This window comes from Bos javanicus, chromosome 7, assembly GCF_032452875.1.
Source record: "Bos javanicus breed banteng chromosome 7, ARS-OSU_banteng_1.0, whole genome shotgun sequence".
In the NCBI taxonomy this organism is placed as follows: Eukaryota; Metazoa; Chordata; class Mammalia; order Artiodactyla; family Bovidae; genus Bos; species Bos javanicus.
Window position 1 is genome coordinate 53,214,301 of NC_083874.1, and position 23,157 is coordinate 53,237,457.

The 23,157-nt window shown below is 47.3% G+C and overlaps 2 protein-coding genes across 15 annotated transcripts in view; one reads left to right on the top strand and one right to left on the bottom strand.

The window, feature by feature from the left end:
• Nucleotides 1-22,398, top strand: part of LOC133251412 (uncharacterized) — a 391,267-nt gene extending 368,869 nt beyond the window's left edge. For 4 of the 9 annotated variants that reach the window (XR_009737610.1, XR_009737602.1, XR_009737608.1 and 1 more), the window contains exons 11-12: nt 9,687-9,757; nt 12,816-16,313. The gene's annotated coding sequence lies outside the window, so the exon portion shown is untranslated. Of the gene's footprint in view, nt 1-9,686; nt 9,758-12,815; nt 16,314-19,737 lie in introns of those variants that run through there. The other 5 variants (XR_009737606.1, XR_009737604.1, XR_009737605.1 and 2 more) reach the window with 5 other exon arrangements.
• FGF1 (fibroblast growth factor 1) overlaps nt 1-23,157 on the bottom strand; it is a 106,978-nt gene that overhangs the window by 58,528 nt on the left and 25,293 nt on the right. The window contains exon 1 of one of the 6 annotated variants that reach the window (XM_061423827.1): nt 23,028-23,117. The exons of the other annotated variants lie outside the window; for them this stretch is intronic. The gene's annotated coding sequence lies outside the window, so the exon portion shown is untranslated. Of the gene's footprint in view, nt 1-23,027; nt 23,118-23,157 lie in introns of those variants that run through there. 6 annotated transcript variants of the gene reach the window in all.

Below are 23,157 nucleotides of genomic sequence, written 5' to 3' on the forward strand. Positions count from 1 at the left end.
GATCTGGCTGGACCCTTCTTGCAGTGTGATTTGGGGGTATCACACCTTCCCATTGATTCTGTGCAACTGCGGGTTCTCCATATTCTCTTTATGTTTATTGTTAAACTCATTGGTTGCTTACAGTTAAGGAGCTTAGCCAGCTCCTGCTTGTCCTACTTTGACATAAATCCTTCAGCTGTTAGTTCCCCAAACTCTCTGAGCTTCCTATGGCATACTGTTTATTTCATTCTCCTGGTTGTGACATTTTACTGGAATTACCTTCTTATTCTCCCCTAGACTTAGCTCCCTGAAGACAAGAACTAAAGCCATCTAGATCACTGTAGCAATGTTCTGTCATGGAGCAGAGTGCCTGGCACATAGTAGGCCCTCTGCAAATGTCAAATGAGTAAACAAGCAACCACTGGGAAGGGACCAGAACAACCACAGTAGTTCCACTTGGAGAACCAGTTAACTTGCCAAGTTTCTGATAACCTGGCACCATTCCTAGCCTGATTCCAGGAGAAACCAGATTTCCTTTAGGCTTTGGCAAGGAAGAGGCTATTCCAGCAGCATCCTGAGTGGGCGGGTGAGATGTTGGCCGCATCTTAGAGTGGGTGAGTAATCCCCCAGGCAGCACTTAGCTTGCAACCCTTACATCACGGTCATCTCCTGAAGCTCCCAGCTTAAAATGGAAAGTGGCATTACTCATGGTGGAGAGCAGACAATAAAAAAACATTGAGGTGGGGCCCAACACAATGGAGTGAATATTCCCTGATGAAGGATGAGAGCATCTCTGCTCTGAGGGCTCATGGCCCTGGCAGACAGCTCAGTCATAGCAAGGCTTTTGAACTACACCTCCAAATTAGCTCATCACCCAGCACCTCACTCTTTGGGATGTTGGAAGACGTTGTGTTTCTCAGCCTGCATCAGGCCTGGGGAGAAGAAATGTCCCTGAATCAATATTAGAAGGTGATAGCAAGCAGCAGTTATGAATTGAGGCTTTGACAGTAACAGAACTAAGCCTGAATCCTAGCTGTTCTAGTTGCTAACTCTGTGACCCCAAGTAAATTACTTAACCTCTCTGCTTTTTATGTCCTTCAGCTGTAAAATGGGTTGAATAATAGTACCGACTACAAGATCTTGAGAAAAGTCAAGTCAGAGAATTTATGCAAAATCCTTACCACAATGCCTGGCTTGCAAGTAACACTCAGTAGATGATGACTGAGGTTGTGCTTTTACCATCTTCCTTCAGCAGCTCCATACTTCTCCATCTTTTATATTTTTATCCCCTTTAAATCTCTCAGCCTCACACCCTTACTCCTGCCAGCAGTCCTCCTTAACCTCTCACACCCTTCTGAGCTGAGGCCACCACCCAGCACCCCTGCATGCTCACTCCTCTCCATTTCTAGCTCATCTTTCTCTCACTTTCTCGGTGTCTGTCAGCTTGTGTCCCTAGACCCAATGTCCGGCCCATCATGGTCTCTTCTCCACTTTAGAATCCATGACCTGGCACTTGGTGAAGCAAAAGACACTGAAATCAATCAGTCTGGTTTTAGTGACACCTCATGGACAGGTTGGGCCTAAGGTCATAAAATGGTCAGAGCTCAGTGCCCATTCCAGCACCCCAGCGTGCTGAATGTGTACCCACAGAACATACAGTGGACCAAAGTCCAGTCTTATCAAAGCTGGGCATGGCACAGCAGTGGTGATGATCACAAAGGCAGTATTTTTCTCAGGAGAGATCATATACCAGCTTTTCTATTAATAGCCTTCTTTAGTAAGTTCTAAATAGATTCCTTTTTTTTTTTTTAAGGGGCACACTTTTGGCCTAAGCAGGTTACATGCATTACTGTTGAGAGATAAGCAGTGATATACATGGGCTGAGACTCTTAACATTGTACTAGGGAGTTCTTTACCAATGGTCTGAGGACTCCACAAACATCAGTTCCTCCATGGTTAAGAATACTTTCCACCTTTGATCTCCAATGACTAGATTAACCACAGGCTGTCATCCCAGGATGTGTCCTGATCATTATTTATTCAACACATTGAATGAATAGCCTTTTATATTCTAGGAACATTGTGGATTCCATGGCAGTGTTATGAGGAGACACAAATCCCACAACTGATGGAGATATTAGGGAAGATATATGTGTCTTTTTCAGATTCTTTCCCACTACAGGTTATCATGGGATATTATCTGTAGTTGCCTGAACTATACAGTAGGATCTTATTGTTTTATCTATTTTCTGTATAGTAGTATGTATCCATTAATCTCAAGCTCCTAATTTATCCACCCCAGCCTTTCCCCTTTAGTACCCGTAAGATTGTCTGTGTCTATGAGTCTTGAGAAACAGTACACTTTGAATTAAGGATGGCCCATATATAATGAGTTCATGGGGAAGGGGTAAGTCTGGAAAGATAATTTATAGCCAGATCTGTACTTGGATGTCTAGTATTTATCTTAAAAAAGATGACCTCAGGAATCCCCTGGAGGTCCAGTGGTTAGAACTCAGCACTTTCAGTGCCATGGCCTTGGTTCAGTCCCTGGTTGGGAAACTAAGATTCCACAGGCTGCTCAGTACCAGGGAAAAAATAAATAAATAAAATAAGACCCAAAAAAAGCCTCTTAAGATGACCTCAACAGAACGATTGGTTCCCCTCACCCAACCCCCAGCTTTCTCAAGTATTTCAAATCTTCGTAAATGTCCCCAGTCATTGTTTCTGTCTTCTTCACCTAGCCCCCTTCAGCTCATCAGCAAGCTCCGTATCCAAAATGTATCCTCAGTCTGACCTCTTCTATCTTCTCCAGTACTACCCCTGTGTTCCAAGACGTCATCGTTTCTTACCCACTTCCTTGTTTCATTTCTTGCCCTCATACAGCAGGTAGCTTAAGTCAGATCATATGCCCTTGCTTGCTGAAAACCTCCTAGCAGCTTCCTGTTGCTGTGTCTATCCATGGGAAGACCGTGTCCTCCAGGCTCATGATTGGCCCCAGCCTCTTCCCAGGCTCGCCCTCTCCTCTCCTCTCCTCCCTTGCTTGTCCTGCTGCATCCACACGACAGGCTTCTCTTCTCTTCCTTGAACTCTCCAAGCATGGACTAGCATCTTTGTGTTTACTGGTCCCCCTGTCTGAAATGCTCCTCCTTGCTTAGACCTCTGCTTGTCCACCTCCTCATGGCTTATATCTCAGCCTGAATGGTACCTCTGCTGGTCACCCTCACTATCCTAACTAAAGTAGCCCCTTCTCAGTTTTTCTCTATCTCAGAACTCCATTTTTCCTTTACAGCACTTATCTGAAATGCTCTTGAGTATTAATTTTTCTCTTTTATCACCATGACTTCTACTAACTTGCAAGCTCCATAAGGCTTTGTCTTATTTACCACCACCTCTTTAGTCCTTAGCACAATCCAGCCCAAGTAGGTACTCAGTAGTCACTCACAGAATGCAGATGCCTAGACCACATGCCCAGAAAAATTCTGATTAGTCTGGGTTAGGAGTTAAAGAGAAGTTAAATTGTTTAAGGTGTTTTTGTTTTTTTTTAACTATATGCATATTTTTAGCCATGTTATATCTAGTACAGTTCCCAGGTGATCCTGATTTTTAGATGGTTAAGAATCCTTGACCTAGAGAATAGAAATCTCTGTAGCATCTTTTACTCAAAATGGGGTCCTTGGACTGGTATCCACCAGGTACTTGTTAGAAGTTCAGATTGTCAGGCTCCACCCCCACCTTAGAGAACCAGAATCTGCACTGTAAGAAGATGACCCAGCTGACTTGTATGCATATTAAATTTGAGAAGCACCAACCTAGCAGAAATACAGAATTCCTGAAGAGTAAGAACCTTGAATTTGGCAGGTTGAGTTTGCTTTGTTTGCAGGACAGTGAGATGGGCATGTCTCCCAGACAGCTAGAAATGTGGTTCTGAAGTCATGGAAAGAGAACCCAAAAGGAAATTAGCATCTTCACCAAAATGCTCATTAAGGGTTGGAGTGCAGGCTGTAGTGAGGTCATGAGTGGAGCGAAGAGGACAGAGTTGGTGGACCACGGGGGCAGGCCCAGTAAGGGTACAAGAGAAGGGGAGCTGAGATGAGGAAGTGGGGAAAGAGACTGATGGAGAATGATGGCTCAGGTGAGGGCAGGAGGCAAGGTCAGGAATGGAGTGATCCAAGCATCAGATTCTGCAGAAACATCAAGGAACATAGAAACTAAGAAATGGCCATGGAGTTCTGTCCCCAGAGGTGGGTGATAAGAGAGGCTTGAGTCAGTGGTGAGCAGGTGGAAGAAGCGAGTCCACACCACCCGCCTAGGAAGGACTGTGGTCTCACCAAGAGGAGAATTGTGCCTTGAAGCAAGAGGAACGGAGAGAAACTTTTCTCAAATGAGAGACTTGGGAATGCTGTCAAGAAAAAACCTTCAGAGAAGGGGACTGAGTAGATTAGAGATCAGAAGAGAATTTAATTGATGAGACTGGGTTCTGAGGCAGGTAGGGGGGAATCACATTAGACTCATATGCTTGTTAACACATAGACTGACCTCGATGGGCATGAGATAAACAGCAGGCCACCTTCAAGGAAGGAGACTGAGTGACTAGAGAGGCAGGGTGGCTTTCTTATTTTAGAAAAACAAAATAATAGTGAAAAACAAAAAACCTATGTGTGCTCTGCCCAGATTTAACAAATGTTAACATTTTCTCAAATTTACCTTAGATTTTTTATATATAAAAGAAAACATTAGAAAGTTAAAGTTCCTCCTGTTTTCCTTTTTCTTAACATTTTTGTCCTCTCTTCTCCAAGGGCAGGGGCAGATAGATGGTGGAGAAAGGGTGTGCTTGGGGAGAGATGGAGAATGACATTGATCAACAGCTCCCCTGTGCCAGGCACTGGGCTTGGGTTTGACATTTGAAGTAGGAGGGAGAGGGAATCCACAGGGATTTATCAGGATGATGTGTGCGAAAGGGTCAAAAGGTCAGGACAGGTGCGTATGGCAGTTGAAACAGTCTGTGAGCCTCAGTTTCTCCATCTGTAAAATGGTCATAGTAATACTACCTACCTCAAAGGTGAAGATCAAATGACTTGGGTGAATAACTTACTCAGAACTTGAGACTTCTTACATGGCTATTAAATGATGACAGTGATGGCAAGGAGGATGCTTATGACTGTGATTGTTCAACCCCCTTTATAATCAATATATATATTTTTTCAGTTCTGTTCAGTCACTCAGTCGTGTCCGACTCTTTGCAACCCCATGGACTGCAGCAAGCCAAGCCTCCCTGTCCATCACCAACTCCTGGAGTTTACTTAAACTCATGTCCATTGAGTCGGTGATGCCATCCAACCATCTCATCCTCTGTCGTCCCCTTCTCTTCCCACCTTCAATCTTTCCCAGCATCAGGGTCTTTTGAAATGAATCAGTTCTTTGTATCAGGTGGCCAGAATATTGGAGCTTCAGCTTCAGCATCAGTCCTTCCAATGAATATTCAGGACTGATTTCCTTTAGGATTGACTGGTTTGATCTCCTTACAGTCCAAGGGATTCTCAAGAGTCTTCTCCAACACCACAATTCAAAAGCATCATGTAATAAAGGGTAATATGTTCATAATGATGGTTAAGTATGAAGGTTTAAGTGTTTAGTTCCAGGTTCTCCATACTACCTTATCTAGTCCTTCCTGAACCCTAGGATGTGGATATTATGAACCCTCCTTCTTCATTCAGATGAAGAAACTGAATCCCAGGGAGGTTAAGTCATTGCTCAAGGCCACAGATCCAGGAAAGGATTGGTCTGTTACTTGAACCCAGACATTCTGACTTCAGATGTTAGTATTGGTAGTGCTGTAACCTCCCTGAAAAGTTCTTAACAGTATTTGGCATGTAGTGAAAACATGCTCATGTTACCTCTTATTATTGTAAATATTTTTGGAGCAGAGCTATTTAAATGGTCAGGTTGCAATTCTTTTCTAATGAGACATACAGAGCACTGAGATGTTTGGAAATTCCCTAGTGCCATGCTGCCAAGGGGTTACAGAACTGAAATGAAAAGCTGTGGGTACTGGAGGCTCCACGCTGCTCTGAAGAGAGTGCTACTTGACTTGTAAGCTGAGCACTTACCAGGTAGGTTATCCCATTCCATGCTAAGACAACCCATTTTAGGAAACAGGTGCCCAGGAGCCTAGCCTTGCTCCCCCTGCTCCCCAGAAGCTCCTTCCAGGTTGCTCATCCCACACCACTTCTCCCCATCTGAGCCCAGGGACCAATGTCAGCAGACCGAGCACATATCGGAGCACAGAAGCAGCCTGAGAGCGTGGGGTCTGGCCTCAGGTGTGGGTGCCTTGGCAGCCAGCTGCAGCCCCTCATGATCACCCTAGCCACAGTACATGCTGGTCCCTGCAGGGCGCCTCAGCCTGGGCACACCTGCTCACTCCCTGTCCCCTCCACTTCCTTCTGCCCTGGATTTCCAGACAGAGTCCAAAATGGGTTCACATCAAATAAGATTTGTTTTCTTTCAGTGTAATTTTCCGTTTATAGACAGCCTTCTCGCAGGAGGCACTGTCCTCCTTCCTCTGTCTCGGTTTTTTTCTGGGTGTTTGGGGATAAACTCCTGGTGGTGGTTTTGGAGCCCTGTGGTCAGCAGTCCAGCCGGTCATTCATTCAGAGTGTCTCCAGAAAGCCTGCCCTTACGCTTACAAGAGCTTATGCTGATTTCTGTGGCCTCTGAGCCGTCTATGGAACTGTGCCCATGTAGCTAAGTGTTAAGAAATATCTGACCTGGGCCAGCAGGATCCTTATCTGCAGGCTCATCCTGGTGAGATGACGCAGATGATAATTACAGCATTATAATAGCAGCCGATCCTCTTTGACACTCCTCTAAGTGCTGAAAGGGATTCCATTATTCCTGTGAGATAGGTGCTGTTTGGACCCCCTTTACAGAGGTGAGGAAATAAGCACCCAGAATTAACAGTCCTGGCTGACCAGGGGGTGTATGGGATCCAGCCCTGCTGACCTCTCTGGCTCAGCCACCCTACCACCCCCTCTGACCCTTTGATCTAACCACACCAGCTTTGGTTTCATCCCTTGGATACACAGTGTGACCTCCTGCACAGCTCCTTTGCACATGCTTTCCCTCTGCCAGGACCCCCGTTGCCTCCACTCCACAGCTAATTCACCCTGAGCCATCTTTCACATCTCAACTGCGTTACTCAAGGATGTCCTACTCAACCTTCCCTGACCACATGTCCCATTAAAACTCTCATGGTGCTGCCTGCCTCTCCTCCATGGTGCTGGTCAAAGTTTAAACTCTATTTTTATTTGTGCCCTTTACCAGTCAATGTCTGGCTCTCCCCCAGACTGTGGCTCCATGAGAGCAGAAGCTCGAAAGTGCTGCCTTGTATGTAATTCTATCATTGCACTTACCATGCTGAACTGAAATGATTTGTTTATTCATCTGTCTCATCCCTTGGTCTAATGAGTTTCCTAAGGGCAGTATCCAGGTCTTTTTCTAACACAGAACTCAGCTCAGTAATTCCTTGGTGAATTGAATTGAATGACTGGGATTTAATTGAACAGAATAACTTGGGGAAGGGCACCTGAAAGTTCAGAACTTTGGATGGAGCAAGCCCACAAATACTCTATCAGAATCACCCCCTGTGGAAATCTGGAGTGATGTTTGAGAGAAGGTTAGTGTTTTTAAAAAGCCAGGTTCACTTATAATTTGGATAGCAAACTAGGAGGATCTATGACTTTCCTTAAGAAGCATCATATTATGGTTATAAATCTAAGAGAAGTGAAGACGACATGGTGTCTGCCTGTCCGAGGTTCATCTGAAGTTTAGTAAAAATCAGAGCATAAATAACAAGTGGAATCTCATGGAAGTTGTGCTGGGATTTGGCTCCTCAAGCCCTCAGCCTTGCGTCATTTCCTTATCTCTCCTGGATGACCTTGCCTGACTCACTTCCCAGTGTGGTTATTGCTGTCTTTGACTCCATAAATGTTGTGGTCTGGTTGCAAGGAAGTATTCTCATCTTTGGAGCTGATCCTTTCCATGACCTGATGCCCCCTAGTCTGGCAGATGGTCCCTAGGGATTACTTGAATGAGACTGAGAGAGGCAGAAAGGGAAAAGGGGCTTCCCTTTTGCCCAGAGGATGAGCAGGGCCAGGGGCAAGCTGCCCATTAGAGGCTGGTGCTGACCCAGCAGGGTTTATGAAGAAAGTGCCAGGTGACTGTGGGCTCTCGCATCCAGACAGGACCTGGCCTCAGCTCTGCCCACCCTGGCTCCAAAGGAAACAGGCAGTTTTTCAGAAAAGCTGTTTTCATTCATCATGCCTCCTCCTTCCTATCAAAAGAGATTATAAGCGTGTACTTTGGAGGATTGAACAGCACCCTTTAAGAAGTTAGAAGCCATTTCTGAGTTGAGAGGATTAACCTAGTTAAATTTAATAGTAGCAGCACATCATAGATTAGCAGGTAATTTGAAAGAACATGATTGAGGCTCCAGTAACCCATTATGATGTGCATAGTTTTCAACTATTTTGCAATAACAATACCACCTGGTTATCACCTGTGAGGGATTAAAGTAACACTATCCTCTTATCCCCGTGTGAAAACCTCTGGCACATAGCAGGTGCTCAGCAGTATTTGTTAAAGGAATAGAAGAAATATGAGGCTGTTCTAAAGTTCTGAGAACTTTCTAAAATGGGACAGAAACCCACAGTTTTTAATAGACTTTGCCCAAATGCATTGGGTAATGGCACATACAGCTGCTTGCTGTTCTCCTTGGGTTTCTAGATCCAGTTCCCACTCATTCAAAATTAGGAATGTATTCCTGACAGCAAACTTACAAGGAATCCCAAGGCTTAACTCAGATCTAAGGAGGGTATTTTTTTTTTTAAGTCACCAAGGAATCATTCTTAAAGAGGAGACAGAGTCCTGTGTAACCTGAAAATGTAGCACAAATATTGAAAAAGAACATCCTGGGGCTTCAATGGCTAAGGCAGAGGAAACTCAAAGCTGTGTTGAGGTTAGAATTGGAGCCGCTTTCCAAACTGAAAATCAGACTTGTCCTGTCTTTGGCGGGCTGGACACAGGCTGGTGCAGAGGAGCCCAAGTCCAGAAGAGGGCGCTCCGAGCTAAGGGTGCTGACGCAGCTGGGAACTCAGGGTCCTTGAAAGAGGCTGTTCATGCTTCATCTTTGTTTGTCCTGCCAGTTTTTGTGTTCTCTGTAGAAATGAGAGGGGCTTTTTCCCTCTTCTCTGCCAAAGAATGGTATTCCGAAAATATAATTAAGCTGATGATTTCACAGATTAAATGCCAAATCCTAGGTGTAAAATTATGTTTACAAAAATTTTTAATAGCCTTCAACCTTTGGTCTCCCTGAAATCTGTGAACAAATTTTCCACATCATGGCTCTTCTAACTTATTTCAGTGGGCCCTTGGGAATCAGTATCTTTTTCAGATATTGACTCTAGTCCTAGAAGATGGTTATTCAAGAAGAGTAGACTGTCATTTTCTCTCTCTGCAAGTGATTTGTGTTTGTTCCACCTTTATCAGGTTAATGAATTAAAGTTACCTATGCGTAAGTACCACCATACCCGCAGCATCTTGATTAAAAAGAAATCTGTACAGTCATAAGACTGGGATACATCAAAGCCTTGTTTTCAGTTGTATAAGCTCCCTTGGAAATACACCTTCTTCCCTGCCTTTTTCACCCCCAGGGCCTGAGGAGAAAGCAGACAAATCCAGCAAGTCTTCAAGGAGACATCACACTGTGTACAGACTCTGATTGGTAAGTCCAATGTTAAGAATTTGTCTTATGGAGGGATTCACCCTAGGACCCAGAGATCAATGTCTAAAGTTCACATAGGCACTGTTTCCCATAACAAGAACTGGGAAACCATGCTGCATCAATAACAGAATGATAAAATAAATTATATAGTCAAGCAAATACCAGGCAGCCATAAAAAGAGAGCTAGACATATGGGGAAAAGAAAGCCCTAGAACAGTATGTGTGGAATTATCCCATAACTGGTTTTCAAAATTATATGTGTATCCATAGATACATAGACAGAAACCTGAAAAAACAATTACCTTGGATTGTGGAATGGAGTTGGTGAAAGTATATTGGGCATATTCTTCTCATTTAAAGGAAAAACAATAACACTTGTACAGCCTTCTGGAAAGAGAGCAAGAATGCTGTGCTCTCAGCCTGTCCCTTCAACCCCAAATCCGCTCGATGTCTTCCACCTAAAGATTCGTTCCCACCCTCCCTGGGGCCCTCTTACTCCCACTTCACTCTTAGCTTTCACCATGGCCAAGCTTCCCCTCACCAGTGTCATTGCCTCCAGCCCCTCTCAGTCACCCTCAGCCCTCTGGAGTCCTTCCATCAAAACTGCCTCTGGAAAAGCTCGCCCGTGATGTTCTCCAAAACTGGGACTGCAAACTGGTGGCCCGTGAGCCAGAGGCAGCTGAGGCTGTGCGGTTTGCTGGAGCTGTGCTTGGGTTGTAGTTGCTCTCAATCGATTCGACATTACCAGTTGGGAGGTTAACCTGGACCCGGCACTGTCCTCTCTTTAACCATCCGGAGATCTGACCCGCTGCACCCACCATCAGACTGAGGGGCAGCCCGACCCAGGGTCTCCACTGCTCCCTCCTGTGGGTTCTTCTGCTTCCACAGGCAGTAGAACTTTCCAGTCCCATTCGAAACCATTCTGTTCTCTCTGGTTTTAACCATTGCTCTGGCTTTCAGGTCTTCCTCTTTCTTTCCTTTTTGATTTTTTTTAGCAGCTTTTCATGGCTTTGTCCTTTGGCCCCTCCTTGGATGTTCAGACCCCTCAGGGGTCTGCCCCACGTGTCTTCTCTCAACCATGTACCTGCTCTCCTCCTCTCCCAGCATGCCCTTGTCTGCGTCAACTTCCGCCCATGTCTCCAAAATCCCAAATTGCCTCTGCCTTAATGAATGACAGTACGGTGGTTACAAAGTAACCCAAACTATAAACCTTGGTCATATTCCCTTTCCCTCGCTTCCCACAGGCATTTCCTAATGATTTGATCTAAGTATGCCTTACGTCTTCATTCCTCTCCTTCCCGACCATCAGTGTCTTGGGCCAGGATGGTGAAATCTTGACCCCAATCTGAGGCAATTGCTTCTAATTTTTCCCTCTGTAGCTTATTCCTCTTACCTCACCTGCAACACCTCCAGCCTTGTCCTTCCAAACCACAAATCTGATCATGCCTCACGTATGCATGCATGTGTGCTAAGTCGCTTCAGTCATATCCGACTCTTTGCGACCCTATGGACTGTGGCCCACCAGGCTCCTCTGTCCATGGGGATTCTCCAGCAAGACTACTGGAGTGGGTTGTCATGCCCTCTTCCAGGGGATCTTCCCCATCCAGGGATCAAACACAGGTCTCCTGTGCCTCCTGCATAGCATCCTTGCTCAAATACCCTTCCATATTCTTCACTGCTCACAGGCCAAAGCCCAAACTTCTTAGTTTGGCATTCAAGGCTCTTTACGATCTAGTTCTAGCCTTTATTTGTTCGGGCAACAAACTGAGGACCGATGGTATGTCAGGCCTTGGAGGTACTTGGGTGAAAAAATTAACTCCTTTTCCCTGTCTTTATGGGACCACATTTTACCTGGAACTTCACAGAGAACACTGCACACACACGCGCACACACGTGACTTAAATGACAGAGGAAGAAAAATTCAATATCAGGAAACAAAGGCAGAGAATAAAGAGTAAATTCAACTTTAGAATAGTCAGGCAAGACTCCCCAAGGAGGTGACATTTAAGCTGAGACCTTCTGAAGGAGGAGAGGTGCAGAGATGGGGGGTAGCTCACCAGCAAAACCCCTCCTTCTCATGCCCGCCTATCTTCACTCCCTTTTTAAAAAACCTGTTCTCTACTCCATGGACACTGAACCACCATCTCTACCTGTAGGTGCTGTGCTGTGGGGGTGCTTCTGCCCCAACTGTGATCCTCTCAGGGAGGAACGTTGTTGTTCATTTGGGCCTCTGGTGCTTTATACATACTAGACTGAGATGAAAAAGTGGGATGAAATGCTGAGGAGAGAGGGAAAAGTAGATAGATCAATGGTTGGGTAGGTGAATGGATGGATGGGTAGGTGGATGGGTGGGTGGATGGGTAGGTGGGTGTGTGGGTGGATGGGTAGGTGGGTGGGTGGGTGGGTAGGTGGGTGGGTAGGTGGATGCGTAGGTGGGTGGGTGGATGGGTGGGTGGGTGGGTAGGTGGATGGGTAGGTGAGTGGGTGGGTGGGTGGGTGGATGGGTAGGTGGGTGGGTGGGTAGGTGTGTGGGTGGATGGGTAGGTGGGTGGGTGGGTGGGTAGATGGATGGGTGGATGGGTAGGTGGGTGGGTGGGTGGATGGGCAGATGGATGGGAACACACATGCTTTGAGCTGAGCTGGGTGTAGTGTCTTTGGGGTACAGTTACATGACCAACAAAGCTGAGGTCTTGGGTTTGCTGGAGGTGATTTATGCTGGGACAAGAGTCACTGTTAAAGAGTGCTCACTCAGGTTCTCTACCAATTTGTTCACTAGTCCACTTTGGTCACTTTTTTGGGCAATTTTTTTTTTACAAATATGAAACAATAACATTAACATTTTTTCTTCAGTAAACAGCTCTTGCCTCAAATCTTAAGGGGAATTTTTAGATAGATAAGTGAGAGACCATGTATCCAGTGGTCCAGTCTTCAGCCTCTGTAGCTAAATCACTGTGCTTCCAACACTGATGCCGATACATACATGAGAGATCCCGGGGGACCTCACCGAGCCCCCAGCTTCTTTATGAAACACAAGCACCAGTAGTCCTCACTTTCACAGTGTCGCTGGGAGGATTCGATGACATGTGTGTTAGCACAGCACCTATAATAAAGGAAGGGCTCAAAAACTCAGAGGAGCCACTGTTCGAGAGGTGATGTTTTCTCAGCCTGGCCCTTCCGCACATCTCCAAAAGCTTCTAAAGGATCTGAGCCAAACATGACAAAGGACGTGCACTTTGAACTGATTTTCTGGTTGTAGAGGAGAGTTGCCCAGACACTCCTAGACCCTACAGTGGACCCTCAGAAACAACTGCACACACAGCCACACTCAGGCTGAGGTTGGATTCCGACCATGTCCCGTGCCCACTGCCCATGCAGCCTGGTCACTGCTGAGTGAATCAGCCCTCCAGGGCCCCAGGTGGCACGTCACCAGTTTCATCACACAATGTGACTGGAGCGTCTTCATTCATCTGTCATCTGGGCTTCTTCCCAAGACCTCACGTGTTAGGTGGCTGAAAAGCAGCAACGTCAGTCTCACCCAGAATAGGAATCTGAACAGCCCTCTTGGGTGACGCCCCAGCCCAGAGAGCCCCCCGTCTTTGGCCACTCTACCTGCCCCTGTCTGAAGCATCATCTAGCTGTAATGGGAGCGGATGTCCCTCAGCCTCTTACTGGAAATGTCAAGACCCTCACTCAGGGCCTCTGGGGCCCGAGATCTCCGTGTGGAGCCCTCCGCCTGCTCTTGAACTGCCCGACACGGCCTTCCCGACATGGCCTTCCCGACACGGCCTTCACAGCTCAAGTTGAGGCCCTGGTTCCACTCGGTTTAGCTGGGGCCCAGGGTGACTCCCTGGCTGAGTGGCTCTTGCTGGCCATGGCCCCTCTGGGTGTCTGCCTCCCAGCCTAGGAGACCTGTCCCTGGTCCTGCTACAGGTCACCATACAGTGGCCTCTGGCCCTCATCACCCAGGAACAGCTGGAAGTCTGGAGTCCAGGCTGCATCCACTTGCCAGGGGCTCAGGCCTGTCCACCCTCTCAACTCTCCAGGCCTCCCTATGTGGCAGGCCCAGGGTTCCTCTCAACTCACTGGGATGTCACAGAGCCGCAGCTGCCTCCAGCCTCTGCACACGCACAGGCAGATTGTCCTCAAGGCTGACCCCCAGCAGCGGGCGGGCAGCCCCTACACAGCGGCAGAAGCTCTGTAGTTTGTCTGCCAGGTCCGGCCTGCCCTGTGTTAAAAGGGAACTTAAGCAGTTTCACAAATCTTGGCAGTTGGGTTGACTGCCCTCTTTTTCCGCGTTCCAATTTCCCTCCCTGGCTCTGGGTGCCAGGCCTCCTGACCCAGCCTCTGGGAAGGGAGGCTCCAAATGGAACATGGTTTAGAGGCAGCAGGATCGGGTGAGAGGGATCAAAATACATAGCTTCATTTTTGCAAAGTATACGCCCTCATCCAACCACTCCTCCTCCAGGCCTGCTGTGGCTCATGGAGCCAGCGTCCTTTAAGGCATTTTTCTTTGCTACATTCTTAGTTGTGTTCATTCAGTGGCATTGTTGAGCACCTGCGACAGGCATGCATTGTTCTGGGACTCAAGTCAGTTGCTGTATCACAAACATAATTTAGATATTCTCATCTCCATATGGAGAGATACTCAGGATCACTAACCTTCAGGGCTTTGCAGACCAAAACCACAATGAGATGCCATTTACATCTACTAAGATAGCTGTAACCAAAAGACAGATAATAACAGGTGTCGACAAGGATATGGGGAAATTGGAGCCCCTATACATTGTGGGTGGAAATATAAAATTGGTGAACCACATTGGAAAACAATTGGACAGTTCCTCAAATGTTGTCCAAGGGTTACCATATGACCCAACAAAACCACTCCTAAGGACATACCTAAGATAAGTGAAAACATGTGTTTGTACAAAAACATATAATAATGTTCAGAGCAGCTTTGTTTATAATAGCCAAAAAGTGGAAATAGCCCAAATGTCCAACAAATCATGAATGAATGGATAAATAAAATGTGGTGTATTCATACAATGGAGTATTACTGGACAATAAAAAGGATTGAAGTACTGAAAAAATGAAGGGATGGAGCCAAAGGAAAAACAACACCCAGTTGTGGATGGGACTGGTGATAGAAGCAAGGTTTGATGCTGTAAAGAGCAATATTGCATATGAACCTGGAATGTTAGGTCCATGAATCAAGGCAAATTGGAAGTGGTCAAGCAGGAGATGGCAAGAGTAAAGCTGAAACTCCAATACTTTGGATACCTGATGCGAAGAGCTGACTCATTTGAAAAGACCCTGATGCTGGGAAAGATTGAGGGCAGGAGGAGAAGGGGACGACAGAGGATGAGATGGTTGGATGGCATCACTGACTCGATGGACATGGGTTTGGGTGGACTCCAGGAGTTGGTGATGGACAGGGAGGTCTGGCGTGCCGTGGTTCATGGAGTTGCAAAGAGTCGAACACGACTGAGTAACTGAACTGAACTGAACTGATCCAACATGGATGAATCTTGAAAACAATATGATAGTGAAAGAAGCTAGTCACAAACACCTATATAGCATATGATTAATTTATATAAAATGTCCAGAATTGGCAAGTTCATAGAAATAGGAAGTAGATTTGTGGTTGCCAGGGCGTGGGAGAGGAGGGATGGGGCAGCGATAGTCTAGTGAGTGTGTAAGTGTTAGCATGATGCAAATGCCCTGAGATTAGATGGTGGCAATAGTTGCACTACTCTGTCAATATAATAAAATCTATTGAATTGTATGCTTTATATGGGTGAATTGTATGGTATATAAATTACATCTCAATAAAGCAGTTAAAAAAAATGTCTTCATCTCATTCTCTAACTGACTCTCCCTTTCCTAGTTTCTTAGCCCTCCTGGGACAAGCATGAACTCAAGACCTCCAGCACACTTATTAGAGTCCAGTACTTGGTGACTAGACTTCAATTTAATGATTTTCAAACCATCCTTTTCCATTAGAAGTGAAGCTTCAGGGACTTCTCTGGTGACCCGGTGGCTGAGACTCCACGCTTCCATTCAGCGGTTCCAGGTTGGATTCATGGTTGGGGAATGGATCCCACATACCACAACCAAGAGTCCTCATGCCACATCTAAAGATCCCACATGCTACAGCTAAAGATTCTGCAAGCTGCAACGAAGATGGAAGAAGATCCGGTATGCCACAGTTAAGACCTAGTGCAGCCAGATAAGTAATAAACATTTATTAAGGAAAAAAAGTGAAGCTTCAGGATAGCAGTGACCACAGCAGGGGAAGGAGAGGGTGGGACAAATTGAGAGAGTAGCATCGAAACATATACATTACCATATATAAAATCGATAGCTAATGGGGAGTTACTGTGTAACCCAGGGAGCTCACCCTAATACTCTGACAACCTGGAGGAGTGGGATGGGGTAGGGGGATGGTCAAGAGGGAGAGGACAAATATATACTTATGGTTGATTCATGTTCTTGTGTGGCAGAAGCCAACACAATGTTGTAAAGCTATTATCTTCCAATTAAAAATTTAAAAAAAAGAGATCAGAGACTCTTATTTTATTCATACCCAGCATGCTTGACATAGGGTCTGGCACATGGTAGGGTACCACAGAGGTGTGTCAAACGAACAGATGCTTCACGGTGCTCATATCCTAAATGGAGGCAGAAGCCCAGCGTTGGCTGCGGGTCATTCATTCCCTCAGCACATATCCACTGTGTCCTCATGACCCTCGGATGGAGTAAATGTACAAAGCAGACAGGTCTTTACTCTGAGGGACTCCGAGCAAAGGAAACCTGTACTGAGCAGGGTTAACGCTTTGATCAAACACTTTTCAGTAAAAATTTACATAGATGGAAAGTGGAAATTATGTTAAAGGGGGCTTTGTGGGAAGTTAGACTGAGTTGAGACAGCCGTACAGTAAAGAAGAGAGATTCTGAAGGATAGAGGCAGAGTGAGAAGAAGCTTAATCAGAAAAAAAGAAAGAAAATGGGCATTTTTCAGTACAGTGATTCTGCCAGTTAGGAGGTGTGTCCACCTTGTGATTTTAATTTCTCACTGAAGTGGGGAGTAGTATTCAGAAAGTGGAAAGTGCCAAGTACCCTCCTTCATCTCCTGTGTCAGGAAAGCTCTGAGAAGAGATGTGCAGGGAAAGAGTGACTCAGTGGCCACGAGAGGAGGGAACCAGAGTGTTTCAAAGAGATGGCAGAGATTTCATTAAAGTGCGACTGTCTCCTTCACTTTGGAAAATCGTGGGAAGGAAAGCTGAGAGGTCAGGACACCCGGCAAGCAGATACACAGTGACACAGGCTGGGAAACCAAGAGGCCAGCTTATAGCTGCACAGCCTGTGGCAGGTGATGGAGGTCTTGGCAAGAAAAATTAAGGAACCTTGGCCAGTTGGCTTTGTCCACACATAACAACCATCTCATTCCACGTCTCTTTTCTCTGTATTTTCATTTGGACACACGGGGATTCTAGAAAGCCTTAAATGAAAAGGAGGTATGAAACAAGGCTAGGAAGTGATTAACATGTGAATAACGCTCTTGAACAAGGCAGGGTTAGGCCAAAGAGTTAAGACACTTGGGAAGATGGGAGGAGGCAAGGAAGATGTGGGAAGAATAAAGTTCAGGGTCAAGGATGATGCTGCAAAATCTGGTACACATCACCAGCTGGAGTTTGGGAAAAAGGAGATGTGGGTCAGAGAGAGACCCAGGACTGAGGAGGCTTATGAACTCAGAGACGAAAGAGCAGAGCTGAAAGGTCTTCCTGAATGGGTCACCTGGGCTGGCAACCAGAGGCTGATGCATCCCCAGAGTTCAGAGGAGCTTGAGATTTGGAGTGAGTCCAGGCACAGATGAGCCTGTGAAGAGCAATGAAGCAAAGTTTTCTTTTCTCTTGAAAAGTGACTCTGTTGTGTTTTTGGTTTGCTTAGTTGGCTGCCCACCAGAAGGAAGAAATGGCAAAGATGGCCCATCTGCCTCAGAGGCAGTGTGGTCTGGTGGTTAGGCACAGGGGTTGTGGGCACAGGAGGTTGCTGAGCACCCTTCTGGGCTCCGAGGCTCCATAATGCTGTGTCACTGACCATGGCACAGGCTCTGCTGCTCTAAGTGGTGTGTCCCCCTCCCTAACAGCGGGGGTGATCAAGGGCTATTGTTAGCTTGAGATAAAATAGCCAAGGCAAGGCTTTTAGTGCATCATGGCACTTAGAACCTTTTCTCAAGCCTCAGATGCAGTTTTCCTTTGGTATTTTAACATCTCTGATATTAGGATGTACAGCATTGATTTCAGTGGGACATAAAACACAGTTTATGGTGCCTTAGATTTGATCTGGGAGAAGGCAATGGCACCCCACTCCAGTACTCTTGCCTAGAAAATCCCATGGACGGAGGAGCCTGGTAGGCTGCAGTCCATGGAGTCACAAAGAGTCGGACACGACTGAACAACTTCACTTTCCCTTTTCACTTTCATGCATTGGAGAAGGAAATGGCGACCCACTCCTGTGTTCTTGCCTGGAGAATCCCAGGGACGTCGGAGCCTGGTGGGCTGCCGTCTATGGGGTTGCACAGAGTCGGACACGACTGAAGCGACTTAGCAGCAGCAGATTTGATCTGGAAGTAGACAGCCAGTAAGTGGCAGTGGAGGTGTTTTGTGTCATTCTCCCTGGGGCTCTGTCCACATCTTGGGGTCCCCTCTTCTCTCTGGACTGATTGAGCCTTTTCCCTGGGGGACAGTTAGGCTTCCCTTGTAGCTCAGTCAGTGAAGAATCTGCCTGCAATGCAGGAGACATGGGTTCGATTCCTGGGTTGGGAAGATCTGGAGAAGGAAATGGCAACCCACTCCAGTATTCTTGCCTGGAGAATCCCATGGACAAGGAGCCTGGCAGGTTACAGCTGATGGGATTGCAAGAGTTGGACATGACTGAGCAACTAAGCATGGCATGGCACCTGGGGGACAGGAACTTGGGCCCTGCAGTTAGGCCTGCTGAAGCTAAGTCTCATCTTGGCTACTACTCTCTGTGTGACCCAAGCTAAGCACATCGCCTCTCTGAACCTCAGTTTCCTCTGCTCTGCAAGGGAGAAATATTACCTACATTCATAGGGTTATCAGATGAGGATAAGAGGAGACAAAGTTATATAAAGTGCTTAGCACGGTACCACATTGGATAAATGTTAGATGATGATACAAATAAACAATGTTACCTTAGGTAGCAAAGTTACACTTTGTTACAAGTATTACTATTCCTGAGGTATCTTGAGAGCTGACACAAACATTCATCTCAAACTCTCAATGGGAGGGATCTCAGAACCCAAATCCATCCTCCTGCCCTGTGATGGTGGCTGAGGTTGCAACCTCCCACTCCCTACCTGGAACCCTTCTCGCACTTCCTGCCCTACTCCTTTCTCAGCACTCCCCTGCACTACCCTCAGGACTCTGGACTCATTACTTCAGGAATTGTTTTTCTTGGGAAGTGGACTGGCTTGCTCCCTCCTTGGGAAAGACCACCCCAAACCCTGGCTGGGGTTTTGTCAAGCAGTTAATCACCGGAGACCTCCCCCATCAAGACTTCTCTGTGGCTTCATCTTCCTGTCTCCTCTTAAGTGCCCTGACTCACTTCACAAAGCTGTCTGCCTCTGTCCTTGCTGGCATCCTCTACCCTAAATGTAAATACCATATTTTTCTCAAAGCTTCTTACCTCTGCCTAATGAGTCTTATGTATCAGAATCAATCATGCTTTACATTTATAATGTTTGTAACTCACGCACCCAGAGCCTCCCCGGGTCTTCAGATCCCCACTTGGTCTTTCCCATTCACAGCTCTCCATGGTCCTGAGGGCATCGCACAGCCTTCCTCTTCAAGTGCCACAAGCAAGCCTTTCCTTGTGGGGGAGGCTACAGAGCCTCACGGGGAGATAGGTTTGGCCAGTCCCTTTCTTGAGCCCTCCTAATCTTTCTCATCATTTTCCAGCACAGAAGATAGAACTAATGAGTTTTCCCCAGGAAAGCCCTTCTCTTTTGAGGTAAGACACCCCACCCCAACCCTACCCCTACCTTGCAATCTGCCTTGTGCTGCCTTTTATAACTGGCCTGCCTCTTTGCACCAAACCTAGGGGCAGGAAACTCAAAGACTTTTGCCTGCACCTTGGCTGGGGGATTCCAGGGTAACACAAGCCTCTCAGGTATGGAATGGCATCAGATTAAAATCTCAGACTTTGTCAATGAAACAGCCACTAGCTCCCCCTCAAGCTCTTTATCAGGGGGCTGGATCTGGAGGAGCATGGTAGGCCTGCCCCTCGGGGAAGCTGTGGAATCTCTAGTCTTCACTGTGTTTGTAACAGAATGACTCTCGTGGTCTTAAGGAGTGTGTCCCAAATGTCTTGGCTTCTCAAAACTGGTTTCTGCTCCCTTAAAAATCTTCTGGACAGAGTGCCGTGTGCTGAAAGGGATGGGACAGATTTCACAAAATGCAGCAGCAGCCACGTGGCATCATTGAGTTGAGAAAGCATGGCACGTTAGACACAAGTCCCCACGTTTACTTTATCAGCCTGTTCATCTGCCTGCCTGTCTATACATCCTCTGATATGTTTAGAGAAGGACATGTGGCGTATACGCCAGGATATGAATGAAGCTGAGGGTGGTGTATAAAGGCGTCTGTAGGATAGCGAGATGAGGAGCCTCAAGGCACCCTCTCCGGAGTCCCTCCCAGGCCACGGGAGGGACAGACAGCAAGAAGGCAGGAGTGATGCCTTCCCCCTGTCAGACGTGCCCACTGCAGTGTGTCCTGGGGGCTCTGAGAGGCCGCAGTGTCTAATGCTGTCAGGCTTCGGAGCCCAGGGCTCAGAACCTTCCTGAAGGTTCTGTGGGGCGAGCTCCGACCTTGCTCATCCCAGAAAGGAATGGAGGAGGCGCCCAGCTGGCTGGTGGCGGCTGCGTGTCCAGCCATCCGGGAAAGAGGCCCTTTTGCCTCCCCAGCCTTCCCGCTGCAGCTCTCCCCTCTGGCCCAGCTCCCAGGATGTGGGATGCCAAGCAGTTCCTGCCTCCTCCCCCTACTCCCCACATCCCACCTTGCTCACAAAGGCAGGTCTGTCTGGAGCTGAGCAGGGCAGGCCCACGGGGAGGGCTGGTGCTCCACACCACACCCTTTCCTTACGGAAACGGACAGGTCTTGTCCAGTGACGGGGAGAGGGAGTTCCCCTCGTGGAATACCTCCTCTTAAGCTCAGCAGAGAGGCAGCGGGTGTATGTAAGTGGGAAGTTCTCTGCTTTGCATGTCTGGTCAAAAGAGGGCTGTGAGTGCAGCACGTCACCACCCAAGCCAAGTCAGAGTAAATGCTCCCGCATTCAACAAGCCGCCTTCTAACCCTTTGCTCCTGAGTCAGTCAGAAATGTTTACTTTGCTTTGAAAATGGCCTCCATTTCCTAGTTAATATGCGTAAGAGAAGATGCTGCTGCTCAGCATTGTGCTTTTGCCCAGCGATTGTGAGCTGCAGTATGACCTTGAGAAGACTGCTCTGGGCTTCACTGTCTCCATTCACTTGACTTCACTACACCTAGTAAGGGCCCATGCATACTACTGTTAGGCACATGGACTTGACAAGACACTGCAAGGGAATAAAGGTGGAGATGAAGTCCAAGTGTAAGCTCTGAAGTCTGGCTTCCTGGACTTAAATCCGGAGGGTCAGCTCACCTCTCTGAGCATCAGGTTACTTGACCTGTGATAGCCCCCACCCCACATTGTTTGTTATGAGGGTGCAACTGGGTAACGAGTAACCTCAGTTGGCACAGCCCCTGGCACATCTGATCTCTGTAGCTGTTATTTTGTTAGTTATTCAGAATAAATAAGTTCCCTGTCCTTGATGGAGGGTGAGAAGGAAAATCATAAGGAAGGCAGACTGGTAAGTGCTTTGATGAAGGTGCCCTACACTGGAGGGAGAAGAGGTCCAGGAGGATTTAGTGGAAGCTGTGGCAGGTCAGACACAAGGACAAACAGCTTCATGCATGTGGACAGGGAGTAAGGGAAAGTTGACCAGAGGCCTGAGTGTGGGCAGGCAGAGGCGGTCTGGTCCCAGCGTGAGTGACTGGGGCTGCTGGGCCGGGGCACGCACACTAATTTACAGGTCAGTGCACACTAGTTTGGAGTCACACCAGAGAGGACCCCAAGTGGTGCCACCTGAAGAGTGTAGACTTCTATCTGCAAGTGGTGGGCAGTCAGTGGAGATCTTTGAGAAGGGAATTAGAAAGATGTTTCTGGTAACATTTTATGGGAAAATCTTGGTGGGGGCGGGGGGAGCTGGGCACTGAGGCTGAGGGATACTTGCTCTGTGTTCCCATCTCTAAAAATTCACTAGGCTTCTAGTCCTTGCTTAATATTCACCTTCTTTACTTGACTACAAGGTCGTCTAGGACAAGAGCCATATGCTTCCTTCACACAGCTCTACCCCCCAGCACAATCCTTGGTGCTTCATAGAGAGCTGTTGAATTAAAATAGACAAAAGATCTGAAGCTTGAGCCATGAGAGTAGAGGGAAGGGATGGTCTAAAGTCACTTGAGGAGGAGCATGAAGAGGATTTGGCAAATGCCAGGAACTCAGCAAAGGAATAATCAGAGATAGCATAGGACATGGTGGGGAAGATGGATGAATGGACGGGAGAATGGACAGAATCAGGAGAAGCCTGGTCAGCGATGCAGGTACCAAGTGCCTGACAGAGTGGGCTGCTTCCCAGGGGCGAGACACCATCCATTCAGAACTGGGTGTTGGGCAGGCCTTGGACACGGGGCGCTGGGGAGAAGCCAGAGTCGGAGGCAGATGCGGGAGGGTCAGAGATGTGGGGAGAGATGGGGATCTTCAAGGGAGAAGGACCCAGAGCCTGAAAAGAGAGGTGGACAGAGGCAGCTACCCTGGGGGACACCCCACAATCTCAAGAGATCCTTAGTGCAGCCAGTGATCTCAGAGAAGTCGCAGGGGACTGGAGGCCAGAGGGTACAGGATCACAGCATTCAGCGGGAAAACTGGCTCTAGGCCACACCGTTCAAAGCTGCTGAGAGGCTAAACAGATGGAAAACAGAAGCCAGAACCTCGAGATTGGTCTCGTGGCACTGCTGTGCCAGTCACTCCTTCCAGCCTTCTAAAGGAAGATACATACTCACCAACCCTCCCATTATCAGAACCTTCCATTGCTTCCCACTTCCCAAACATTAAGGCCCTAACTCCTTGGCAAAGGGTTTCTGTGACCCCCCTAATCTTTCCTGGAAGCCTCACCTTGCTGTTGCACGTCCAGGCCTTCATGAGTTGGTTCATGCTATTCCTTCAGCCTGGAAGGGCCTTCCCTTCCAGTCTCTCCTAGCTAAAATTCTTCTTACCCTTCAGGGCCTACATCACATTGCACCTC